Consider the following 13,719-nt stretch of genomic DNA (forward strand, 5'->3'; position numbering starts at 1 on the left):
TTTACATTGGTTACCAGCCTCCGCAGAAGCCGGCACCTGCTCCTGCACATTTAGTTGTTGCTGTCTCGCTGTCACACACAGCGATCTGTGCTTCACAGCGGGACAGCAACAACTAAAAAATGGCCCAGGACATTCAGCAACAACCAACGACCTCACAGCAGGGGCCAGGTTGTTGCTGGATGTCACACACAGCAACATCGCTAGCAACGTCACAAAAGTTGTTCGTTAGCAGCGATGTTGCTAGCGATGTTGCTTAGTGTGACGGGGCCTTTACTGGACTCCATATTGTATCTATCAGCTACCAATATTACCAGGACTGTACATCAAAAGAATCGGCCATGTACAGTGAAGAGTTTCATGGCTATTGAAGAGGCAAGAAGGCCATTGTGTGTTCTGTGATGAACTGACCTTTGTCCTATCAACATGATAAAGGTTGCATCTTCACGTGAATTGAACATGGTGCCTTTAGCCTCTTGGAAGATACACAACACCTGTGGTATTCATGAATTGAATGTCCTGTTTATAGCCTATTAAAATGGATATTGGTAAACAATCCCTTGTTCAAGTGGAATACAAGCCACTGTACTGGAGATGGACATCAGTCTCCAACCTGAATGGAGTGTAAAGCTGGTGTCACACTAAGCGACAGCGACAACGAAGTCGCTGTTACGTCACCATTTTCGGTGACGTAACAGCGACCTTGTAAGTCGCTGTTATGATCGCTGCTTAGCTGTCAAACACAGCAGAACCAGCGATCATAACGTCGCTGTGCTACATGTGCAGAGAGCAGGGAGCCGCGCTTAGCGTTGGCTCCTTGCTCTCCTAGGTACAGTACACATCGGGTTAATTAACCCGATGTGTGCTGCAGCTACATGTCACAGTGCAGAGAGCAAGGAGCCGCGCGCACTGCTTAGCGCTGGCTCCTTGCTCTCCTTGCTACAGTATACATCGGGTTAATTACCCGATGCATACTGCAGCCACATGTCACAGTGCAGGAGCCGGCACTGGCAGCAAGAGCGGAGGCTGGTAACCAGCGTAAACATCGGGTAACCAGGGAAAGGTCTTCCCTTGGTTACCCGATGTTTACGCTGGTTACAGCTTACCGCAGCTGCCAGTGCCGGCTCCTGATCGCTTCATTTCGTCGCTCTCTCGCTGTCACACACAGCGATGTGTGTGTCACAGCGGGAGAGTGACGACCAAAAAATGAAGCTGGACATTCAGCAACGACCGGCGACCTCACAGCAGGGGCCAGGTCGTTGCTGAATGTCACACACAGCGATAGCGACGGGACGTCGCTGCAACGTCACAGAAAATGGTGACGTAGCAGCGACGTCGTTGTCGTCGTCGTTATGTGTGACACCAGCTTTAATCTGTCCTCAGGCTTTGTGATATGAAAGACCTTTGCTACATACCAGGACACTATCCACAGGATCCACAGGTTTGTCAAGACTCCTCTTAATCCTTTAACAAATTGACCTCGGAGAGCCACCTTCAGGAGAGCATTGACATCAACAGCCATATGCACGTTCCTGGACAACTCAAAAGACTCTGACCTGATTGGATGCTACTAATATGTGGAGGTGTTACAGGGATGGGCACTGTATGGGCCATGTGTGATTGTGTGTCTGATATAAAGGTATCCTACCAAGCTAGTCAGTCTATCCACTTCCCATCTTCCACCACCCTCTCCCATTACCTTTCCCCTTTCATTGTACCCTTTTCCCTTAGTCAGGTTTCCCTTATGTATGTCATTGTAAATTCCCTATTTGTAATAAATCCCCTTTTAAAGATCCAGTAGTTCTTGTTAATTACGATTAACTGGCACCCCAAAACTCAGCAGATTTCTACATTTGGCACCCCAGATGGGACCGTGATTAAATTCCACAGAGAATCCACAAGAAATTAATCTGCTTTAATCCACATTGGAAAAGTGTGGAGATCAAAGAACCGAGGAGTCTGGATCTTGGTAGAAACGGAAATACTGGTGAGTAAAGACTTTCCTTGTAATCTATGTTGTATGTTGCTCCTAATGATTCTGGTGTTGTTGCAGATCAGGCTATGTATTATGTGTTAGGAGAATGATTCTGAATGCATTTAGTAAAGTTAAATATCATTTGTAGTTGGAAAAGTGGTTTATGTTAAAATCAGACTGAAAGTGAGAAAGTATTGTTTCAAACAGTTAATACCTTTTGAAAGTTTGCATAGTAAGGTCTGGTGTTAAACTCTTTCAGTTAGAAATTTTTGTTTTGTGAGTGTTTACAGTTTGTTGCTGAAAATGGAGTTTGTGGAAAAATATGTGAAGAAGTATGCCTCTGCCGTGTACCATGTCAGTGCAGATAAATCTTTAGAAGTCCAATATAAGGACTTGATAGCACAATGTAAGAGCTATAATAATAATTTAAATAATAAAGTGCTCAGTAGGAAATTGAAAAAGGAAAAGTTAAGCAATGAAATTTCTGTGTTGATTAAGATACAGGAATTGGCTGATTTGAAAGAAGCAAATTGGTGGAAGCAAAGGCTACAAATGAAAGAGGATATAGACAAAATTAGTGATTCTGTTGTAGAAATTTCTGATAATACTACCAGTGAAATACATGGTTTACAATCAGATGTAAGTAAATTAGCTGTGAGAAATAGGAAGTTGGAGGAACAATTGAAGGAGTGTAGACTGAGCTCCACTTCACAAGCAACTCAGGTGTGCTCTTTAGAACTGAAAATTAATCAAATGGAGAAGTTAATTGCAACTTTGGAAAGGCAACTGGATGAAGCTAAGGGGTGCTTCACACACAGCGAGCTCGCTGCCGAGATCGCTGCTGAGTCACGCTTTTTGTGACGCAGCAGTGATCTCATTAGCGATCTCGCTGTGTGTGACACTGAGCAGCGATCTGGCCCCTGCTGCGAGATCGCTGCTCGTTACACACAGCCCTGGTTCGTTTTCTTCAAAGGCGCTCTCCCACTGTGACACACAGATCGCTGTGTGTGACAGCGAGAGAGCGACAAATGAAGCGAGCAGGGAGCAGGAGCTGGCATCTGGCAGCTGAGGTAAGCTTGTAACCAAGATAAACATCGGGTAACCAAGGTGGTTACCCGATATTTACCTTAGTTACCAGCCTCCGCAGCTCTCACGCTGCCTGTGCTGCCGGCTCCGGCTCTCTGCACATGTAGCTGCTGTACACATCAGGTTAATTAACCCGATGTGTACAGCAGCTAGGAAAGCAAGGAGCCAGCGCTAAGCAGTGTGCACGGCTCCCTGCTCTCTGCACATGTAGCTGCATTACACATCGGGTTAATTAACCCGATGTGTACTGTAGCTAGGAGAGCAAGGAGCCAGCGCTCAGTGTGCGCGGCTCCCTGCTCCCTGCACACACAGCTAAGCGGTGTGCGCTGGTAACTAATGTAAACATCGGGTAACCATACCCGATGTTTACCTTAGTTACCAGTGTCCGCAGCTTCCAGACGGCGGCTCCGTGCAAGCGCAGGGTCGCTTGCACGTCGCTGCAGGCTGGGGGCTGTTCACTGGTCGCTGGTGAGATCTGCCTGTTTGACAGCTCACCAGCGACCATGTAGCGATGCAGCAGCGATCCTGACCAGGTCAGATCGCTGGTCGGATCGCTGCTGCATCGCTAAGTGTGAAGGTACCCTAAATGTCAATTGCATAACAAAGAGCAATATATTCAGTCTTTTAAATCAAAGATATGCAGTCTTGAGACAGTCAATGTGTGTACTCTTTCTAATGAAGATACAAGTGATGTCAGATATAGATCTCCATTGGTTGATTGCAATCCATTGCTCACTATTTCTGAAAAGCTTCACCTGTGTCAACTTCTTGGTAAGTTTGACTCAGATATTTCTCCAGTCATTCTATCTAATAGATTTGAGGCTGTGGTCCAGCAATATAGTTTGAACAATAAAAATGCTTGGTCTCTGCTCCAAGCTTGGCTCCCAGGACCACTGGCAGCACAGCTAAGAGCTGAACAAATGGGTGATAACTGTACAGGTGCAGAGCTAAGAAGGAAGGAATTGCAACGTATCATAGGTGGAAGAGATACTAGGGGTGAAAAGACCTTAGCAATTTCCAGATTCAGGCGATATGATGATCCTACACTCTTCTGTAATAATTATCTGGCTCTATACAGAACTGTTTACAATTGTCTAGATATGTCTCAGGATGATGCTAGTTTTCTGTATTCAATGGCAAATCGTTGTAATGTAGATTACACCACAAGAGTAAGGGGTGCTTCACACACAGCGAGCTCGCTGCCGAGATCGCTGCTGAGTCACGCTTTTTGTGACGCAGCAGTGACCTCATTAGCGATCTCGCTGTGTGTGACACTGAGCAGCGATCTGGCCCCTGCTGCGAGATCGCTGTTCGTTACACACAGCCCTGGTTCGTTTTCTTCAAAGCCGCTCTCCCGCTGTGACACACACATCGCTGTGTGTGACAGCGAGAGAGCGACAAATGAAGCGAGCAGGGAGCAGGAGCCGGCGTCTGACAGCTGAGGTAAGCTTGTAACCAAGATAAACATCGGGTAACCAAGGTGGTTACCCGATATTTACCTTAGTTACCAGCCTCCGCAGCTCTCACGCTGCCTGTGCTGCCGGCTCCGGCTCTCTGCACATGTAGCTGCTGTACACATCGGGTTAATTAACCCGATGTGTATAGCAGCTAGGAGAGCAAGGAGCCAGCGCTAAGCAGTGTGCGCGGCTCCCTGCTCTCTGCACATGTAGCTGCATTACACATCGGGTTAATTAACCCGATGTGTACAGCAGCTAGGAGAGCAAGGAGCCAGCGCTCAGTGTGCGCGGCTCCCTGCTCCCTGCACACAGCGCTGGTAACTAATGTAAACATCGGGTAACCATACCCGATGTTTACCTTAGTTACCAGTCTCCGCAGCTTCCAGTCGGCGGCTCCGTACAAGCGCAGCGTCGCTTGCACGTCGCTGCTGGCTGGGGGCTGATCAGTGGTCGCTGGTGAGATCTGCCTGTTTGACAGCTCACCAGCGACCATGGTCGGATCGCTGCTGCATCGCTAAGTGTGAAGGTACCCTAACTCTAAGGAATACCAACTCCTTTGAAAACTTTGTAAATATACTCAGGGACTGGTGTAATGAGTCAAAAGAGCAGTATGAAACATCAGAAAATGTATCTGCTATGTATAGACCTAAGAGAAGAGGATATGTTAGATATTGTTATAAATGTGGCAGTCCAGGACACATTAAACGTTATTGTAATACACCTGACATATACCTAGAGCCAAAGAGCCATTCATTGCTCCAGGAGATTGATAGTGTTGAGGCTGAGGAGGAACTAGCCACCAACAATATGCAATTTACAGAGATATATGAAAAGATATGTGAGATAAAAGCCCACACTGATACCACTGCACCAAAGCCGCAGACAATGCAGAGCCCAAAGCCTGAGAAAGGAGAGACTGGAAAACAGCAGGAGACACCATATTGTAGACCACAAAAGGAAGATGCCAATGTCCCTGTGTTCAATCTATTGGAAAGTCAATTATTCTGTATATTCTGGAGCTGGTCACAAATTGCTCTACCGCTCTTGTTAACTAACACAGCACAATGTACCAATACGGTTGGGTAAACAGTGAGGTTTTTTTTAGGCTGTCAAGTTAAGGCCCCGTCACACTAAGCAACATCGCTAGCAACATCGCTGCTAACGAACAACTTTTGTGACGTTGCTAGCGATGTTGCTGTGTGACATCCAGCAACAACCTGGCCCCTGCTGTGAGTTCGTTGGTTGTTGCTGAATGTCCTGGGCCATTTTTTAGTTGTTGCTGTCCTGCTGTGAAGCACAGATCGCTGTGTGTGACAGCGAGACAGCAGCAACTAAATGTGCAGGCAGCAGGAGCCGGCTTCTGCAGAGGCTGGTAACCACAGTAAACATCGGGTAACCAAGAAGCCCTGTCCTTGGTTACCCGATATTTACCTTCGATACCAGCCTCTCTCACTGCCTGTGCTGCCGGCTCCTGCTCTGTGCACATGTAGCTAGCTGCAGGACACATCGGGTTAATTAACCTGATGTGTCCTGCAGCTAGGAGAGCAGGGAGCCAGCGCTAAGCATTGTGCGCTGCTCCCTGCTCTGTGCACATGTAGCTGCAGCACACAGCAGGTAATTAACCCGATGTGTGCTGTAAGTAGGAGAGCAGGGAGCCAGCGCTAAGCAGTGTGCGCTGCTCCCTGCTCTGTGCACATTTAGCTGCAGCACACATCGGGTAATTAACCCGATGTGTGCTGTACTAGGAGAGCAGGGAGCCAGCGCTCAGTGTGCGCTGCTCCCTGCACGTGTAGCTCCGTGCAGTGGTAACCAAGGTAAATATCGGGTTGGTTACCGATATTTACCTTAGTTACCAAGCGCAGCATCTTCCACGCTGCGCTGGGGGCTGGTCACTGGTTGCTGGTGAGCTCACCAGCAACTCGCGTAGCGACGCTCCAGCGATCCCTGCCAGGTCAGGTTGCTGGTGGGATCGCTGGAGCGTCGCAGTGTGACAGCTCACCAGCAACCTCCTAGCAACTTACCAGCGATCCCTATCGTTGTTGGGATCGCTGGTAAGTTGCTTAGTGTGACGGTACCTTTAGTTGTGACCCTATTAACATATCGATAGGATAAAAGGTATGTCTTCTATTTGATTTGGACTTGATCTAATTATGTTTTGTGTTTATTTTTAGACTGGAGACTAATTGTCACCTGATATCAGAGCAAGGAGAATAACCAATGTGTTTTGTTCAACAGGTCTTTTACAACACAGTATCCATGGATGAATCTGATTATTTCTTTCTACAATTATTACTTTATGTAAATTCATATGGCCAATGTTTTTAAAGTCCACGTGGTTTAGACAATGAGCTCAAAATTAAACATTTAATTAATTGTTTGCAAACAATTAAACAAGTAATCATCTCATTGTGATGATGGGGTACTGTATTAAGCTAATAGTCGTTTGTTTGTATTGTATGTATGTTCTTTATCTTGTTTCACAGGTAACCATTTTAAATCAGGACCTGAAGTTGGATATATAAATTATATGATAGTGCCAACCAATGCAAAGCTATGGTTTCTGTTTAAATCTGCAGAACCACCTGAACCCCTTTATTCACATATATTCATCATGAGACAGATAAAGTTGAGTTAACTCTAATTGTTCTATGTTTATCTGTTTAGTGTTGTCCTGTGCAGTGCATTGTGTCACGGTTTTATTTTGTTCTTAATATTTTTGCTACTCAAGAATAGTAATTTTTTTTTATATACATACATATTTTTTTTTTTTTATTTAATATTTATCTTACCTCATTTTTTTTTTGTTTTTCGCCTTTATCTTTATTTGGTACAATCGTTAGTACCAAAGGGGCGTTTAGTATATGTCTATGGAGGTTAATTATTTTTTTAAAAAAATTCTTTCAAGTTAGATTTTTGCTAACTGCACATACTTGCAAGTAAAAAGTGCTCAGGTTAATTTTTTTTTCTCTTGTAAAATAAACTCGATATGTAGTTGACAACTGCTAAGAATCTGATACTGCTCTTGTTCTTTATTTCCAGGATCTGTGATGGAGCAAAAGTTAATTTATCAAATTTGCATCCTGGATGAGCTATGATTTGAAGGCAATTGGATTAATAATCTTTAAGGAAGATTTCTTGCGATCTTGTGACATGAATTAATTTATATCTGAAAGCTAATAAAAGACAATGTGTTCGAATGTAAACCAATCATATATATATGCAAGATGGAAGCATTGATAACACAGAGTGCCTAAAGGCCCCGTCACACTAAGCAACATCGCTAGCAACATCGCTGCTAACGAACAACTTTTGTGAGGTTGCTAGCGATGTTGCTGTGTGTGACATCCAGCAACAACCCGGCCCCTGCTGTGAGGTCGTTGGTTGTTGCTGAATGTCCTGGGCCATTTTTTAGTTGTTGCTGTCCTGCTGTGAAGCACAGATCGCTGTGTGTGACAGCGAGACAGCAACAACTGAATGTGCAGGCAGCAGGAGCCGGCTTCTGCAGAGGCTGGTAACCAATGTAAACATCGGGTAACCAAGAAGCCCTGTCCTTGGTTACCCGATATTTACCTTCGATACCAGCCTCCCCCGCTCTCACTGCCTGTGCTGCCGGCTCCTGCTCTGTGCACATGTAGCTAGCTGCAGGACACATCGGGTTAATTAACCTGATGTGTGCTGTAAGTAGGAGAGCAGGGAGCCAGCGCTAAGCATTGTGCGCTGCTCCCTGCTCTGTGCACATGTAGCTGCAGCACACATCAGGTAATTAACCCCATGTGTGCTGTAAGTAGGAGAGCAAGGAGCCAGCGCTCAGTGTGCACTGCTCCCTGCTCTCTGCACATTTAGCTGCAGCATACATCGGGTAATTAACCTGATGTGTGCTGTAACTAGGAGAGCAGGGAGCCAGCGCTCAGTGTGCGCTGCTCCCTGCTCTCTGCACATGTAGCTGCGTGCGGTGGTAACCAAGGTAAATATTGGGTTGGTTACCGATATTTACCTTAGTTACCAAGCGCAGCATCTTCCACGCGGCGCTGGGGGCTGGTCACTGGTTGCTGGTGAGCTCACCAGCAACTCGTGTAGCCACGCTCCAGCGATCCCTGCCAGGTCAGGTTGCTGGTGGGATCGCTGGAGCGTCGCAGTGTGACATCTCACCAGCAACCTCCTAGCAACTTACCAGCGATCCCTATCGTTGTTGGGATCGCTGGTAAGTTGCTTAGTGTGACGGTACCTTAAGTTATCATAATAATCTACTAATTCCATCAGCCAGTGTGATCTATGTACAGCACATTCTAATAAGCAACAAAAAGGTGCTTTTAATGGGACACTAGACACGCTCTTACCAACTAATACCTTGTTCAGTGGTACAATGTAAATGTGAGAAAATCACCAACAATATGCAAGGTGATAAATCTACTCAAAAGCTAAGGGAATTGTTTTAAAGTATGACAAGTAAACATCATGATTGTCATTCCTTCTATATCATTAACTTGGAGGGCTTAAGACTACCTCTCAGTGCCAATTTAGTTTAAAATATATAGATTTTTAAATTTGTATATGTTAAATGGATGCACATTGTACTGGTAGAAATGTTGACATATATTGCTATATACATATAATAATATAATATAATCTTGTATTATTGTTTTATATAGATACCTGTTGTATACTTGCAGTCATGTATATGCTATGTCTTGTATATGCTATTCACATAATTCAGGTGTAATTTACATAATTAACCCCTTCACGACCGCGGGCAGTAAAATTACGTCCTATTTTAACGTGACTTAACGACCAGGGACGTAATTTTACTGCCTAAACTTCATTTGATTGCCGTGGCCATAGCAACGGCTTTCAAATGATGTCCCCTGCTGTTTCTTACAGCAGGGGACCTTTGCTTATCCCCAGGGGGGGGCGGCATCGCCACCCCCTATCGACGATCGATGTGATTGGCTGTTCAAATCTGAACCGCCAACCACATCAATCGCACTAATTTCGGCAAAAATAATTCCCGAATTAGTGCGATCCTGTGAGATCCAGCTATGAGATGCCGCAGCTGCACCAGCATATCATAGGTGGACCTCAAACATGCCGCCCTCAGCCCCTGCAGCACTGATTGGAGCGATCGTGCTATGACGCGCAATCGCTCCAATCAGTGTGCAGTGGGGCGGTCTGATCTGCCGGTGGCCGCCCTCCCCAGGCCTGTGCTGGCCTGTGAGCCCTCCCCCAACATGTCTGCAGCGTGCAGTGGCTGGTACTTGTGGTACCACGCCACCGCTGCTGTTGCCGCCGCCGTAGCTGAGGTCACCGCTGCTGCACATGAGTACTGTGCTCACTTTGCAGCCCGTGCGCGCTCCCATGGTGCCCCTGCGCGCTGCCGTGATAGCCCCTGCCGTGCCCCCCCTGCGATCTGCTCCCCCCCCCCCCGACATCCCGATCCGCTCCCCCCGCGATCTGACTGCCTCCCCCATTATCTCTATTCTGCTTCTGCAGCTCCCTCTCCGGTCTCCCCCTCTGCTCTCCCCCCTCCCCCTCTGCTCTCCCCCCTCCCCCTCTGCTCTCCCCCCCCCTCTGCTCTCAACCCCCCCTCTGCTCTCAACCCCCCTCTCCCCCTCTGCTCTCCCCCGACGTCCTCTTACCTGTCTTCACCGGCCTGATCACGTCTGCGTCCATCGCTGGGTCCTTCCTGGGCATTCTGCTGATCTGCCTGCTGCTCCTGTAAAGCTGTCCATCTCTCTGCCATCTGTTCCTCTGCAGCTCTTCTGGTCAGTGATCCTCCTGCTAGTCCTCTGGGTACTGTAAGTATAACTTTTTTTTTTTTTACGTATCCCCTGTCCATTTTTACACCTCATCCGTCCGTGCGTCCTGCCAAGCGCTGATCAGGAATGCAGATAACGGATCGGCATCCCTGCTCAATTTTTGGCGTGACTTTTTTTTCTGTATCCCCGACGCTTTTTGTATTGCATCCGTCCGTGCGTCCCGCCAAGCGCTGATCAGGGATGCAGATAACGGATCGGCATCCCTGCTCAATTTTTGGCGTGACTTTTTTTTCCGTATCCCCGACGCTTTTTGTATCGCATCCGTCCGTGCGTCCCGCCAAGCGCTGATCAGGGATGCAGATAACGGATCGGCATCCCTGCTCAATTTTTGGCGTGACTTTTTTCCGTATTCACGACGCTTTTTGTATCCCATCCGTCCGTGCGTCCCGCCAAGCGCTGATCAGGGATGCACATAACGGATCGGCATCCATGGTCAATTTTTGGCGTGACTTTTTTCCGTATTCACGACGCTTTTTGTATCGCATCCGTCCGTGCGTCCCGCCAAGCGCTGATCAGGGATGCAGATAACGGATCTGCATCCGTGGTCAGTTTTTGGCGTGACTTTTTTCCGTATTCACGACGCTTTTTGTATCACATCCGTCCGTGCGTCCCGCCAAGCGCTGATCAGGGATGCAGATAACGGATCGGCATCCCTGCTCAATTTTTGGCGTGACTTTTTTCCGTATTCACGACGCTTTTTGTATCGCATCCGTCCGTGCGTCCCGCCAAGCGCTGATCAGAGATGCACATAACGGATCTGCATCCGTGGTCAGTTTTTGGCGTGACTTTTTTCCGTATTCACGACGCTTTTTGTATCGCATCCGTCCGTGCGTCCTGCCGAGCGCTGATTAGGGATGCAGATAACGGATCGGCATCCCTGCTCAATTTTTGGCGTGACTTTTTTCCGTATTTGCAACGCTTTTTGTATCGCATCCGTCCGTGCATCCCGCCAAGCGCTGATCAGGGATGCACATAACGTATCTGCATCCATGGTCAATTTTTGGCGTGACTTTTTTTTTTACGTATCCCCGACGCTTTTTTTTATCGCATCCGATCGTGCGTCCTGCAGCGGCCGATCAGTGCACTGCGTCTGTGCGTTTGAAAAGTCAAATGGCGCTCCTTCTCTTCTGAGCCCCGCCATGCGCTCAAACAATTACTTTCCACCACATATGAGGTATCTGCGTACTCAGGAGAAATTGCACAATACGTTTTATGGTGCATTTTTTCCTGTTACCCTTGTGAAAAAAAAAGCTACCTAGTTGAAGCAACCGTTTTGTGGTAAAAAAAATTTTTTTTCTTTTCACGGCTCAACGCTATACACTTCTGTGAAGCCCCCAGGTGTGCAAAGTGCTCACCAAACATCTAGAAAAATTATTTGAGGGCTCTAGTTTCCAAAATGGTGTCACTTGTGGGGGATCTCCACTGTTTAGGCACCATAGGGGGTCTCCAAATGTGACATGGCGTCCGCTAATGATTCCAACCAATTTTGCTGTCAAATGGCGCTCCTTCTCTTCTGAGCCCCGCCATGCGCCCAAACAATTACTTTCCACCACATATGAGGTATCTGCGTACTCAGGAGAAAATGCACAATACATTTTATGGTGCATTTTTTCCTGTTACCCTTGTGAAAAAAAAAGCTACCTAGTTGAAGCAACCGTTTTGTGGTAAAAAAAAAATTTTTTTCTTTTCACGGCTCAACGCTATAAACTTTTGTGAAGCCCCCAGGGGTTCAAAGTGCTCACCAGACATCTAGAAAAATTATTTGAGGGCTCTAGTTTCCAAAATGGGGTCACTTGTGGGGGAGCTCCATTGGTTAGGCACCTCAGGGGGTCTTCAAACCCGACATGGCGTCCGCTAATGAGTGCAGCTAATTTTGCGTTCAAAAATTCAAATGTCGCTCCTTCCCTTCCGAGCTCTGCCGTGCGCCCAAACAATTGATTTTTACCACATATGGGGTATCAGCGTACTCAGGAGAACATGCACAATAAATTGTATTGTGTACTTTCTCTTTTCTCCCTTGTAAAAATGAAAATTTTATGGCTAAAGTAACATTTTTGTGTTAAAAAGTAAAATTTTCATTTTTTCCTTCCACATTGCTTTGGTTCCTGTGAAGCACCTAAAGGGTTAATAAACTTCTTGGATGTGGTTTTGAGCAGTGTGAGGGGTGTAGTTTTTAGAATGGGGTCACTTTTGGGTATTTTCTGTCACCTAGGCCTCTCAAAGTCACCTCAAATGTAATGTGGTCCCTAAAAAAAATTATTTTGTAAATTTTGTTGGAAAAATGAGAATTTGCTGATGACCTTTGACCCCTTCTAACTTCCTAACGGAAAAAAAAATTGTTTCGAAAATTGCGCTGATGTAAAGTAGACAAGTGGGAAATGTTATTTAGTAACTATTTTGTGTGACATATCTCTCAGATTTATGGGCATAAATTTTCAAAGTTTGAAAATTGCGAAATTTTCAAAATTTTCGCCAAATTTCCTAAATTTTCACAAATAAACGCAAAAAATATCGGCCTAAATTTACCACTGACATGAAGTACAATATGTCACGAAAAAACAATCTCAGAATCGCCAGGATCCGTTGAAGCGTTCCAGAGTTATAACCTGTCAAAGTGACACTGGTCAGAATTGCAAAAAATGGCCCGGTCATTAGGGTGTTTTAGTGGCCGGGGGTGAAGGGGTTAATGAGATATAAATGCATCTCGATATGTGTGAATGAGAATGAATGTTGTGACTCCAGCAATTGCTATGCCTTGTCCTTGTTAGATACCTTGCAGTGATGATGTCTTGATGCAGCTACCTATATGGAATAAGTGGACGATAATTCTATAGTGGAACGCTATTTTGTCATGCCCTGGCAGTAAGTGTGTGTGTCATTCAGACACAAAGGGGCGTATCTTGGAAGCCAACATGGACAATGTATGTATCATAATGAATTACTGGACTCCATATTGTATCTATCAGCTACCAATATTACCAGGACTGCACATCAAAAGAATCGGCCATGTACAGTGAAGAGTTTCATGGCCATTGAAGAGGCAAGAAGGCCATTGTGTGTTCTGTGATGAACTGACCTTTGTCCTATCAACATGATAAAGGTTGCATCTTCATGTGAATTGAACATGGTGCCTTTAGCCTCTTGGAAGATACACAACACCTGTGGTATTCATGAATTGAATGTCCTGTTTAGAGCCTATTAAAATGGATATTGGTAAACAATCCCTTGTTCAAGTGGAATACAAGCCACTGTACTGGAGATGGACATCAGTCTCCAACCTGAATGGAGTGTAAATCTGTCCTCAGGCTTTGTGATATGAAAGACCTTTGCTACATACCAGGACACTATCCACAGGATCCAAAGGTTTGTCAAGACTCCTCTTAATCCTTTA

General features: G+C 46.0%; 1 pseudogene; it reads left to right on the forward strand.

Annotated features, from left to right (window-relative positions):
• The first annotated feature begins 2,275 nt into the window (after positions 1-2,275).
• On the forward strand, positions 2,276-6,729 carry LOC142250070 (posterior protein-like; annotated as a pseudogene).
• Positions 6,730-13,719: the final 6,990 nt, after the last annotated feature.

This window comes from Anomaloglossus baeobatrachus, chromosome 8, assembly GCF_048569485.1.
Source record: "Anomaloglossus baeobatrachus isolate aAnoBae1 chromosome 8, aAnoBae1.hap1, whole genome shotgun sequence".
Lineage (NCBI taxonomy): Eukaryota > Metazoa > Chordata > Amphibia > Anura > Aromobatidae > Anomaloglossus > Anomaloglossus baeobatrachus.